Source organism: Pleurodeles waltl, chromosome 6 (genome assembly GCF_031143425.1).
Source record: "Pleurodeles waltl isolate 20211129_DDA chromosome 6, aPleWal1.hap1.20221129, whole genome shotgun sequence".
Taxonomy (NCBI): Eukaryota; Metazoa; Chordata; class Amphibia; order Caudata; family Salamandridae; genus Pleurodeles; species Pleurodeles waltl.
The window spans coordinates 473,050,260-473,064,542 of record NC_090445.1 but is presented as its reverse complement, the minus strand read 5'-3'; positions in this window follow the sequence as shown (position 1 = coordinate 473,064,542).

Genomic DNA, 14,283 nt, shown 5'->3' with positions numbered 1-14,283 from the left:
TTTGCATCTGCGATGCCAGTTCCTGGATGGCATTTACGATGGTTGACTGTCCCACAGACATTGACCTCAGAAGGTCAATAGCCTCCTCATAGAGGGCAGCAGGGCTGACTGGGGCAGGGGCAGAGGTGCCTACAAAGAAGGAGACACACATCCTCCTGAGTGAGTGGGCACAGGCAACTGGCTGGGGAGCTACAGGGAGGGTGGTGCTGGTAAGGGGGGTGGCAGATAAGGATGGTGCTGGGCTGGTCCCAGATGTGTCCACCACTGCCAGGGAGCGTCCATCGGAGGAGGAATCAGAAGAGGATGCTGTTGATTTGGTCTACCCCTTTGCACTCCCCTCGCCCTCCATCCAACTGGTCACCTCAGCTCTGCTTCACTCAGCCTCCTGGGTCCAGTGGACTGCAGCTTCCCCACTCGCTGGTGCCCCTTCTCCTTCACCTGATGATGCTGATGCACACAAAGACAGAGGAAGAGAGGGGGGAACGTTGGAGAGAAAGAAAGGGTGCAATGGGTCAATACCTAGCCATCAATCACACAGAGTAACAAGCATACATTCTGCTGATATGCCATGGCATTGCATGCCTTTACATTGAAATGCACATCTGGGTGAAATCATAGGGGAAACAGAAGCTATGCAGTGAAAACCTACTAATCTGTAAACATTGGCACTCTTAGACTTGATGAAGGGTCATACAATGCACAGCAGTACAGTACTTGCCACACTACTATGGTCATTTCCATAGATGTACCCTGTACTCCTTACTTAAAGGATTCCTGCATGGCAAGGAAGCCTGATAAAAAATCCATTAACAATGTGGCCAGTAATATATTGGCCCCCTGCAGCCATCTACACCTACGGTATGAGGCAGCTGATTGAGAACTCACCAATTTCCTCTGTCATAGTGGCAGACTAATACTGATGGCAATGCCCTGACAACTCATGTATACTGATGCTGATGGAAGGAGCTGGTCACTCAAAAGTTGTGTAATGTGTCCAGACAAATTCAAACATGGTAGTAAGTCCCTTCATGAGTGTCTGTCTGCATGGCGTTGGCACACATGATTGAGACAAATCTTGCAAGCTGGCTCATGCCCATAGGCAATGTGCAACTAACAATGATCTACACTACATCTTACCACTAGTAGGCTACCCACCCCTATTAGCAAGTTGTGAGTGTGTACTAAGCCCTTTGTGGCTGCTGTGCTGCCCTCAAGCACCCGTCCACCTCAGGGTAGGCCATTGGGGGAACAGGGTCTGACGGGCACCCCTCCCTCATTGGGATGACGTCCCCAGCTGGGTCTCAGCGGTCTTAGGGGCCCAGCCTCTCAGGTCCTCCCACCACTTTCTACAGTGGGTACTCCGCCGGGCATGGACCCTGAGGACTGCACTTGCTTGGCGATGGCACACCAAATCCCCATCTTCTGATGGGTTCTGACCTGCATTGGTGACATATGGGTGACACAGACAGAAGGATAAAGTCATGAAGAGTGGCATCACAGTGACAGCAGTAGACTTCACACATCAGACACATCTCACGATCACACTAACGTGCACCTACGGCACTAATGCACCAACTCCTTTGCCATCTGCATGCATCCACTCCGTGTGCATCGTCCAAACGCCCTTCAAACCCACACACATCACTATCAGATAGGACATGGACATGTGAGTCACCTGCTTCTCTGGTGTCCTATACAACTGTCCATACAGCGGTAGGACCCTGTCGACTAGCTTCTCCAGCTCCTCCTGGGTAAATGCATGGGCCCTATCTCCTGCAGGACATGGCATAATGGCTTCCAAAACAAAACACAGCAGCTCATGCTGTGGGGGTCTTGCTTGCATAAGTGTCAGTAGTCAAGTGAGCTATGCAACAGAAAATGGTGGTCACGTCCGCCGCGTACATGACCGTTACCACCAGCGGCGATCATCATTGTCCCAAGTCTCTCATAGGCAGCAATGTTAGACAATGAGGAGTTGCACGGTGGCTGAGACTGCCTACCACCATGACGGCTAATGCCAGTGGAATTAGGTCACTTCTATCTGTCCTGTGCTTGCAGGACAGGCGGCTGCCATTTTATACATCTATAGAGTGTATTGTAAGTGAATGATAAGTGTGTCATGTATGATTTTAGTGATATGTGAATAGATTAACTATGTTCACACATCAAAACATGGTTCAAACGTGACATTCATGGATAGTGTAGTTGGATGTACAGATAATTATGACACAACGTGCAGTCACTTGCTGGCTCATAGACGGGGCTACTATATCTATATGTTCAAATTTCACATACGCCTTATTGCCTGTGGGAATAGAGTGTTGTTACATGGAAGTGTCAAATGTATTGTGTGTGTCAAGCTGTCTGTCTGGGACAGCAACAGTCATCAACAATGGCATACACGGTCAGTCTACTTGGCCAAATGGATTCAGTGTACTTCAGCGTTATGATCACAGTAGTCTTGTGTGCTGCATGTACAGTGTTTGGTGGCTTGTGAACTGTTGATATCAACTTGTGGCTATTCCTCTCTCCTATTCCTAGATTCCACGCAATGGTGAGAATGAGACATGAACCTGTGTATAGGATCCTAGTTCATCTTGCTACCCTGGAAGAAAGGCATATCATACAGACCTATTGTCTGAACCGTCAGACCATCATGGAACTGTGTACCCAGTTGGAGCCAGATCTCTTTGCTGCCATATGTAATCCCTATGCCATCCCTCCAACAGTACAGGTGTTGTCTGAGCTACACTTCCTTGCCTCAGGCTCATTCCAAATTACAGTGGGCTTGGCAGCAGGGATGTCACAGCCCATGTTCAGTCAGGTGTTGAAGGATGGACTGTGTGCTTTACTCAAACATCTAGACAGCTACATCAGGTTCCCCGAACGTGCAGATTTGCCCACTGTTAAAGATGACTTCTATGATATGGCATATATTACTCATGTGATAGGGGCATTAGATGGTACCCACATTGCTTTGGTTCCTCCCAGGGCCAATGAACAAGTGTACAGGAACAGGAAAAACTTTCGCTCCATAAATGTCCAGGTGGTGTGTCTCGCTGACCAGTATATCTCCAAGGTAATGGCCTAGTTTCCAGGTTCTGTGCATGACTCCTACATTCTGAGGAACAGCAATGTCCCACACATGATGAGCACAACTACAGAGAGGGAGGGCCTGGCTCATTGGTATATCGAATTGTATGTGTTCATCCGTTATCTCAGCTCTTTTCAAATTCTGCCCTCTATCTGTACTGGTATTGTTATAGGTCAAACCTCTGTGCACACATGTAACTCTGGCTATCCTAAACTACTGTGGCTGCTGACACCAGTGAGATACCCGACCACAGATGGGGGACACCATTTCAATGAGGCCCATGGCAGAACGAGGCAAGTCATTGAGAGGACCTTTCCGGTGTCTACACGTCTCAGGAGGTGCCCTGATCTACAGACCACTAAAAGTTTGCCAGATCATTGTTGCCTGCTGCATGCTGCACAATGTTGAGGAGATGGCAGCTAGACCAGAAGCTTATGATGGTGACATAGATAGTGATGAGGAGACAGGTGATGAGCAGGCAGGTGGCACTAGAACAGGGTTGATCGAACAATACTTCCAATGAAATACAGGTATGTGTTAATTATGTCTTATGTGAACTGTACTGCAACCTGCCTTGTGACATTGCTCCTCCTGATGTGTGCCATCAGAGGAGGTGGCAAGTGCAGCTGTCCCACTGTGTGGGTTTGGGGGAGAACATGTTGGCCATCAGGGGTGTGTTACAGTTCTGATGTAAGAATTATTTTTACTGCGCTGTAGTCTAGCATTACATCTGCAATGACGTGGGCATTTTGTGTGTTCCCTTTATTGCTATGTCAATGCAATGAGACTGCCAAACATATTGTTGTTATCAGTATTGCTGCATATCCTCACTGTACACAGTGGACAATTATGGAGCACTACTTTTACTGACAGTGAAACTTGCTTTTAGTGGAGTAATGTCAGCTGTGAGGGATGGACCATTGGGAATGCATGTCTGGAAAATGTGGTTTTGCCATGGTAATATGTGTTCACATTATACTTGCCTATTCGCACTAGCAAGCTAAAAAATGTACTGCATGTGTTTTAAGTGTGCAACATTGACTCCTGTCATGATAGTTGTCCCTGTCTCGGTCTATTCGCAGGTATGCTGGTTGGTGTTACTCTGGTTCTTGCCTTGACTGGTGGCTCCATTGACACAAGATTTCAGAATATGTCTGTTCTACTGTTATACTCCCTGCACATTGCTCCCCCTTCTGTCCATCTTCCAGACCTTTGATGCTCAATTAATTAACTGTAATGACATATTGTACAACAGTAAATCTTACTTGTTACAATAAAGACAGGTAAGCAGTAGCTGTGCTCAATGGCGTATTTGTGATTCACAAGTGCAATAGGTGATGAGTGGGCTCATGCTGGATGACATCATCAGAGTAGTGGTGTCAGCTGTAGGTAGTCCAGGTCCAGTATCGAAGGGGCCATGGGAAAATGGAGACTTGACAGTGGACGGTCAACAGGGTGTCTCATTGGCACACAAGGGAGAATGTTCAAAAGAGACTCACTTCCTGGCAGTAGTTTTCGTTTTGGCATCAAGTCCTGCAGGATGTCTGGATGGAAGACTCGTTTTTGTGGGAGTTCCTCAGCTACAGAGGGAGGGGTGATGGTGTGCACGGGTCCTCTGAAAGGGCCTCCATTCCACTAGCTTCTGCAGAAGTAGATGGCTCAGTTGGTATGTGGCTAGTGGAAGGGGCATGCTGGTGGGTGGATGACGCACACAGGATGGTAGTAAGTTCCTTGAACACCCCTGCAGTTGAGGCCATGGTGGCATTGTGAGCCTGCCACTGCAATGTTGAGATTATCTGGGCCATCTTTTCCTGGGATTGCTGGTATGCTCCCAGGACTTTGGAGATGGCCTTCTGCCCAGTCTGTTCCCTGGGGGGCCCCATTCCCTGGCTCACAGGTACCCTCCAACTGCCCCTGGCACAGTGTGCCCACTCCCAGTTACACCAGGACTTTCATCATCTTGGGTGTGAGGGGTTGACTCTGGTCCATATACTGTGGGCACACTGCTGATTTTACAGTCCTTGGAACATAGGTTCGGGGACAAGGGGTTGGCTGTGCTGTTGTTGCTACTTGGGTGGGGCTGGTGGTGGTGGAATGACCAGTTGTCCCAGATGGGCTAGGGAAGTCATCATAGTCCAGACATCTACTGGGACCTTCATTCTGGGTAGGGCTAGCAGTCTCTGGAATCCTCTGCAGGGTGGCAGTGGCAGGGATACCTGTGGATGGAGAGGGAGAGAGTTACATTGTGGAGGTTTACTTGTTAGTTTCATAGTCTAATGCATAAAGTGGCTTGACTTGCTTCCCAGTGATGGCAATGACAGATGCAGCACTGCAGACATTGTTTGTGGGAGATGGATTGTGTCATTTTTTTCTTGTTCCATAGAGGGCAGTGGATAGTGGATAACATTGCTGTCATTGCCATGTAGTAGTACGCAGTTGAAATATCCAGTATGTGTAGCATGTGTGATGGTTTTACTTGCAGGTGTTCCACTGTGAGGTGGGAATGGAATATTTTCATGTGTAAAGAGTTATGCATTGTAGGAGTTGTGGTGCTTGCCTTTGTGAGTGCCATCCGTGCACTAGGGAGGTACTGTGTGGGATAGTGGGAGTTGGGTGGTGTGGCATGCAGGGGAGATGCATCAGGTGATTGGGATTGGGAAGGGGCAGAAGTGTGAGATGGGGTGAATTGGGGAGTGATAGGGTGTTGGGGACGTCTGCTGTACAGGAGTCGTTAGTGCCAAGGGAGTGTTTTTGACTTGCCAGAGTCCGGTCCTCTGGTTCTTGAAGTCAGGCCCTCTGGATGAATGATGTTCAAGACCTTCTCCTCCCACGATGTGAACTCTGGGGGAGGAGGCAGGGGTCCACCGCCAGTCTTGTTGATGGCAATTTGGTGTTGTGCAGCCATGGAATGCACGTTCCCCCTAAGGTCGTTCCACCTCTTCCTGATGTCCTCTCTTGTTCATGGGTGGGTGCCTACTGAGTTGACCCTGTCAACTATCTTCTGCTATAACTCCATTTTCCTGGCAATGGATGTTTGTTGGCAGTGTGTACTCAGCAGTTGTGGATCTACCATGACGATTTCATTGACCATGACCATCAACTCTGCCTGTGAATCATGGGTGCTTCTGAGGGGACATGTGAGAATGATGTGTTTTTTGGAGGAGGGCTCCTGTTCAAGGGTGGGGTGTTTGGGACTTGATGGGGTGTGTGGGGTGCTTAGTTTGGTGTGCTGGTGTGTTGGGGTGTTTGTGTGCAGTTGTGATGTGTGTACTATGTTGATGGTGCAGTTGTGTGGTGTGTGATGCGTGTGAAGTGTATATGGGCCAGATGTATCATCTAACCCTTTTGCGATTCGGTAATAGCGATTTTTAAGAAATCGCTATTTCTGATTTGCAAAATGGCATGTAGCATATTTGCGATTCGGAAATACCGATTTCTTAAAAATCACAAATGCTATTATCGAATCGCAAATTGCGATACCGACCCCATTCGCACCTATTGGCCTGTAGGCCCATATTTGCGAATGTTTTGCATTTCCCAAATTGCAAATTCCTACCTGGAATTCGCAATTTAGGAAATGCAAAACCCCAGGGTGCTGGGGGCCTAAGGCCCCCTCTGCTGCACCCCAAAAAATATTTAGGACAGGTAAGGCGCACACATGCCAAACGGGCATGTGTGCGTTACATGTCAATTTTAAAAGTGCATTTTTAATGCATTTTTAAAATTTGCACATGGTTACCACCAAGTTTTACTTGATGGTAATTTTGATTCCTTAATGCCCAATTAGCATTAAGGAAAAGCTTCATACACATGCTTAAGAAATCGCAAATAAAGATTCCTTATTTGCGATTTCTTATTTAGAGAATCGCAATTTTGGATTCTCTAAACGGGCTTGCAATTTTAAGGAATCGCTATTTTAGCGATTCCTAAAAATTGCATTGCGAATGCCTTTCATACATACTGAAAGGCACTTTTGCATTCACAAATGGGCATTCGCACCATTTGCGAATGAAAAAGGCTTGAGACATCTGGCCCTATGTGCCTATGGTGTATCAGTGGTAGGTGATGGGTTTGTGGCTCCTCACTGTCTGTCTGTGGTTTTAGTTGCAAAGGATTGTGGGTTGTGTGGGGGGGTGTTTAATAGTGGTGGGTGTGGATGTGTGGTGTGTGAGTATGTGTCTCAGGTGTGGGGTATTCATACTGTCCAATGTGGTGTTCTGGTGGAGGTTGTAACTTAAGCGCTGCGGTTCACGCCGCCAACGGTGTTCTACATGCAATGACTGCTGCGCCGATTTGTGGGTCGTAATATGGAGGGCGGGATTTGTTGGCATAGCGGGGCTAATAGTGGGTCCGCCTCTCTCCACACTCGGTTGGCCTGGCAGTTTTGGATTTGTGGCTTTTTTTGGGCAGTCTCCAGGATGTGACTTGTAATTCGGGAGTCTGGATACCGCCATTACAGCCAAAAAGACCAGCAAACTCGTAATGAGGGCCTGAGTGTGTGTGTTGAACTCATGTGTACATGGAAGGGTATAATGCATATAATCATTAGTGCTGAACAGTAAGGGTGCTGTTAATGTATACTGAGTAAATGTGCCTACAATAGGACATTAAATGGAGAACTTTAGGTCCCAAAGTGGGAAGGACAGATCTGCCTGGTAAAGACATGAGGATGAGACAAATCCCCCTAGACAGTGGATTCCTGCATTTCTGTGAGTTGGGTGTGACACAAACCTGGGGGAAAAGAAGAGACCACCTTTACACTTCAAAAGACTGCTCTTTGATTCAGTAATGGATCACAGGGAAGGGGCATGGACACATCTCAGGAAGAGAGATGGGGATGATATGGAGATCATAAAGAGTAGGTCTGGGAGTCTGAGATTCACCTTTTGATGCACATATCACTGTGTCTGACATACAGGTGTGAACTCTGGTCACTCCCATGAGTGATGGTGTGGGACAATAAGCTTTAGAGCCTTGCCTGCTGTGACAGACATCTTTCATGAGGAAAGCAGAAAGAGAGAAGTTTCCACTTCAAAAGATGCAGAACTCCAACATAAAACTTCAAATGCTCAGATCCTAAATCACCTTTGGTGTCTGGAAAAGGACTATAAGAAGGGGAGATTGTGAGAAAGGGAAGCTCTACAAGACTTCTGCCTCTGACCAGACTAGGGGCAAAAACCTGCTAGTCTCCCTGGTGGGTGAAGGCAAATCACAGAAGGAATCCAAGATCACCTGCCCTGGAGCTTGGAGCACCAGTGCCTGCCCGCTTGCCAAGATCAGTGTGTTCGTGAGGAAAGGAGAGCATAGTAGGGAGCAAGGTCCAGTGTTGAGTCCTACCATAAGGAATCCCTGTACCAGTGTGACAATTACATCTGGGCCCAGATCAAGCCATAGCCCTATGCCGGATTGCTTTTGGTGACCCACGTATAGCAGGACAGGACTCCTGTAGACTGAGCCGAGTGTTGAGCACTGTGCGGCTCTTGCTGAGCCCATTGGGTTGTTGGGTGGTGACCCCATATGCTGGAGGGAGCCACCGGAAAATGTACTACTTCAAGGAGTGCCAGGACTTGTATCTGTCTGTGCTGAGGCACTTGTGCTGGGAGATTCTTCATCCTTATTAGCACATACTATGGCAACCCTGTATGCCAGGGGGGCTGCCAGTACCAAGGCTGGTACAGGGTTCGGGCCACCATTTGAAAAACATACTGAGGTTATGATTGGTGGGAACTGCAAAGGAATTCTCCAGAATCACCATCAAGGACTGATGGAGATGCCGTGGATGATGTTGTACCCTCATGGCTACAGTTAGGAGCTGAAGAAAGGATTCCCTTCACCCACTGGAGAGTAAAAGCTAACTTACAGCATCTTTGCAAGGTGGGAGCTGCTCCAACAACTGAGAGCTGTCTGAAAGCACTGTTCAGGAGATCACGTGTGCGCCTCCAGGAGCTGCCACATGGGTGACGAGCAGACCGAATTCTTGGAACAAAGCAGGATTCGCGGGTGTGTATTGAAAGAACCGCTGCACCACTGAACTCTTCAATGCTGCAAGAGAAGGTAAGATGTGAATTTAACCAGTTGTCCCACCGGGCACTCGCAGCTAACTGTGCATCAGCACCATCAACACTTTTGACTAAAATTCTGAAGAGTCAAAGGGTAACTTGTGAGTACAGCCTAATAGAGAACATTCCATGGATGCGGCCACTGGTAAATGGGGAATAACCCTGCACACGTTACATGAAGGCGGGTGGGACAGAGATGTGCCTGACAACTACTACATTCTTGTGAATGTCCTATTGCATTGCCTATTTAGAGTTAGAAATAAAATACCAGTATTTGGCTGGACAATGACTTATTGCTCATTCTGTTTGCACTTTGAGTTATGAGTCGTGTTCCCTGACCTGTAGCTACATACTCCCTTAGGGAGCCTTTACTGCTCGACCACAGCTACCACTGGGAGTCAAGTACAGAAAAGGTACTTGGCCCAGTTGATAAGGATCCAGAGTAGTTCATCAGGAGTAAAAGGTCTCATCCACCATGGTTGGGCCAAGTAGTCCTTCCATGGCCCTCTGAAAGGGGTTTTGACACAAACACACATAAGCATTCTTAAAGATGTAACAAAATACTGGCATTTTTTGTATATAGAACTCTGATTGAAATTTGACAAAGTAAATTGTGTTTTGCCTATACTTATCACCTGTAGGAGGCTGGCTGGCCTGGTTTGTAATGGGTACCAAAGGTACTTACACCTATACCAGGTCCAGCTATCTCTTATCAGTGAAATGTAGCCAGTGTCTAGAAGCCAGACTGTCTTGAGGTAGCTGTAGGCAGAGTAGCCAAGGCTGAACTAGAAGACATTCAAAGCTCTTGCAATACCACTGTAGTCATGCAGTATGTACACACACGAAAGACTAGAAAGACAATTCTCAGTGTTACCAAAAACAGAGGTACTTCATTTTAGTGACACAATGCCAAATATATCTTAGAGGCTATACTGCCTCAGGAGGTAAGTATTATACTCAAAATATACACTAGTAACCAAAATTAGGTAAGTAAACAGTCATAAAATTTAGCAAATAGTGAAAATCACCATAGTTTACAATGGGCCTAGGGGGAACACAAACCATATACTAAAATAGTGTAATGCGAAGGTTGGTTTTCCACCTAGGCAAGAGTAGTGTGTAGAGGGGTGCTGGGAGTGCAAGAAAACACCAAAGGTAAGCAAAGTACACCACCCCAGAGCCCAGGAAAGCAGGAGTAAAGTACAACAAGTTTCCTCAGAACACACTAGGGGCCAGATGTATGAAAAGGTATTGCACTCGCAAACGGTGCGATTCGCAAAAATCGGCCTTTTGCAAGTGCAAAAACGTGGTCTGCGATGTACGAAAGGCCAGACCACAAATAACAAATCGCAATTTTTTCAATTTTTTTGCGTTGCGATCTGGTTTTGCGAGTCGCATTTTGCGATTTGGTATTTCCAATAGGAAATTGCGAGGCGCAAAATGCAATTCGCAAAATCCAAGTCGCAAATAGATGCATCAAAAAGTCACAAATTGCGATTATTCGCAGAATGGCATTTTGCACATGCAAAATACCACTAAGTGAAACCAGGTGGTAACCAGGTGCAACCTATATAAAGAGGCCCAGAATGCCTCAGACACTTTTCCACAATGGCTACACTCTACGTCATGGCGTGGAGGATGAGGATCTAGGCAGGTTTGAGGAGAGGGAGGAGGAGACAGGAGCACATTTTCAGAGTGCGCATTACACTTTTTGACCTGACAGAGGAGGAAATATATGAGAGGTATAGGTTGAACTCAGCCATGATACTTGACCTGATAGCTGAGCTACAACCCATACTGCAGCGCAGAACACTAAGGACTCACAGCATGCCCACCCATGTGCAGGTATTATGCTCCCTACACCTACTTGCCTCAGGGAGCTATCAAGGGGTCATAGCAGCAGCTGGAGGGGTATCACAGAGTACCTTCTCCAGCTTTTTTAATTCTTTCATCAACGCCATGCTGAGCAAACTCCAACAGTACATCAGATTCCCCCACACTCCACAGGAAATACAGCAGACAAAAATAGAGTTTTACCAGATAGCACAGTTCCTCCACGTCCTAGGTGCCATAGATAGCACACATGTGGCAATCTGTCCACCATCAGCCACAGAGTATGTGTACCGAAACCGTAAATCCCAACATTCCATTAATATTCAGGTGATATGCAATGCCTCCTATATCATAACTGATCTCGTGGCGAGGTACCCAGGGAGCACACATGATTCGTACATCTTTGGCCACAGTGGCATTCACACAAGACTGCTAGCTGGGGAGTTTGGTGAAGGATATCTACTAGGTATTTTCCCTCTGTACACTGGCGCATTTATGCAGTTGTGACGTCTGATGGCTCACTTACTCATTGTACCCTCTGTTCCTTCCAGGAGACAGTGCCTACGCATTGCGCACCTACATGATGACGCCCTACCTCAATCCCACAACACCAGCATAACGGAGATACAATGCAGCACACAGGGCAACCAGCAACGTGGTGTAGCGCACCTTTGGACTGCTGAAGAGTTGCTTCCGATGCCTCCACAAAAGTGGAGGGGCACTACAGTACAGTCCAGAGACCACACGTAGAATAGTGGCTAATTGTGCAATTTTGCACAATATAGCTACAACCAGGCGCATACCTATAGAAATCAGTGACACTGAATCAGATGAGGATGACGATCCCATACCACCTCTACAGCCAGCAGACAGGACCAGTGCAGCAGAGGGAAGGCAAAGGCGTGCCGACATCACACACAACCATTTCAGACGTGAGTATGAATGACACAAATCCACTGACAACTGTACCTGTAGTGATATATATTCATTACCTTACATCAGGTAATGTATGAGTGAGAAATAAATGAAACAGGTGATGTGACAAACGCAAATAAACAAATGACCAGAGTCATGCACTATTTCCTCATAGTGGCAACAGCAGTCTAATGATGGCAAGAGTCACTTTTTTCTCCCACGCACACCACGCGTGTGCCCAGTTAAGTCACTGGCACCTCTATTGTCACCTTCAGTGGCAGTGCTGTGCCTGGCACTGCGCCGTCTGGTGTCTGCTGCTGGTACGGCAACACTGCTGAGGCTTGAACTGTCCTCAGTGTCCCCCAAGGCAACCTCACTTGGAGTGGCAGATATTTGTCCCATTATGTGTTCTGTCACATTTGTGATTTGAACAAGTCCCTGGACAACATCCCTGCTAGTATGTGCAGCCTCCACTTGCGCCACCACTGCGCGACGGGCGATCAATGCAGTGGAATTTGCCATCCTGTTAGAGAACCTGCAGTAGCTGCCAAACATTGTCCGGAATCTGTGCTCCTGTCTGCGCCGGCTAACCCTCTCATGGTGCAGAAGAATGCAGGCTGGTTTTCAACATTGGATTCCGCCAACAAACCTTGGCTCACGCGAAAGACTCGTTCGGTGGGAAAAGGTGCTACCCGGGCCCAGGAGGGACCTGCGGATCTCAACTCAGACTGAGGAGACAGAGGGGGCTCTCTGCACTTCAAAGAGCTCTCAGTAGACCAGGCAGCATCCAGAGGAGTCCCAGGACACGGGGATAAAGAAGTTGCAAATCACAGTCATCACAGCACTACACAAAGGGATCCCACACCGCCGGAGAACAACTCAGGGAGCTGAGTATCGCAGGATCGAGTTCTAGGGACCTAGGCTATGCTTTGGACAAAGGATTCCTTGGAGAAGGGCACAGAACTGCACAGAAGCCCTAGGAGCTGCAAAACATGCGGTGCACAGGGGTACTGTCTGGCAGACCTGGAAACTGTTGCAGTTGCTGGCAGGAGCTGAAGTTACAGAAGTGCAGTAGCCTTCTTGGATAATTTGTTGCAGTTGTAGAGTTCCTGGAGCAGTTATGTGATTGATCTGAAAGTAGAAGGTGAAGCAGAGGTTGCGGAGGATTCCTGCTGGACTCTTGCAAAACCGAATCTGAAGAAACACCCAGAGGAGAGACCCTAATAGACCCTAATAGCCCTGAGAGTGGGATTGATCACCTAACCAGGTAAGCACCTATCAGGAGGGGTCTCTGACATCACCTGATGGCACTGGTCACTCAGATGATCTCATGGCAGAAAACAAGAAGGCAGAACCCAGGGACACTCTGGAGAAGCTCTGGTCACCACCCCTGAGGTGGTGATGGACAGGGGAGTGGTCACTCCCCTCTCCTTTGTCCAGTTTCATGTCAGAGCAGGGACTGGGTGTCCCTGAACCAATGTAGACTGGATTATGCAAGGAGGGCACCATATGTGCCCTTCAAAGCATTTCCAGAGGCTCTGGAAGGATACCTCTCCCATGCCTGTAACACCTGTTTCCAAAGGGAGAGGGTGTAACACCCCTGTCCCAAAGGAAATGCTTTGTTTTTCCTTCCTGGGATTGGGCTGCTTATGCCCCAGGAGAGTAGAAGCCTGTCTGTAAGGTGGCAGCAGCTGGGGCTGCAGTGGAAATCTCAGAGAGCTGGCAGTTCTGGGGGTCCATAGTGGAGCCCTTAAAGTGCATGGAATTGGACCCTCAATACCAGAGTCAGATCGGGGGTACAATTTCCAGTTCCTAGACACCTCACATGGCCATATTCAGGGTTACCATTGTGAAGCTACATATATGTATTGACCTTTATGTAGTGCACACTTATAATGGCGTCTCCGCACTCATGAAGTCCAGGAAAATGGGCCTGGATGACATGGGGGCACCTTTGCTAGTGGAGGGGTGCCTCCCCCACACAGGCACTATGCACCTAGGCTTCAGGGTCTGAAGGTTAGATATACAGGTGACTTATAAGTGGCCTGGTGCAGTGAAAATGGCCGTGAAATAGTGCTTACAGTATTACACCCAGGCTCCAATGGCAGTCTTGAAGAAGTGTTTGTATGAGCTCCTTATGGGTGACAAAAGAAATTCTGCAGCCCATAAGGGTCTCCTGGAACCCCAATTCCCTGGGTACCTAGGTACTATGTACTAGGGACTTATAAGAGTGATGCAGTATGCCAATCTGGAGTGAAATATGTAGTCACTAGACTATAGTGGCAAATTTGGAAACAGAAAGAGCATAAGCACTGGAGTTCTGATTAGCAGGACTCCAGTGACACAGTCAAGCTTACTGACAAAACAGTAAAACATACTGAC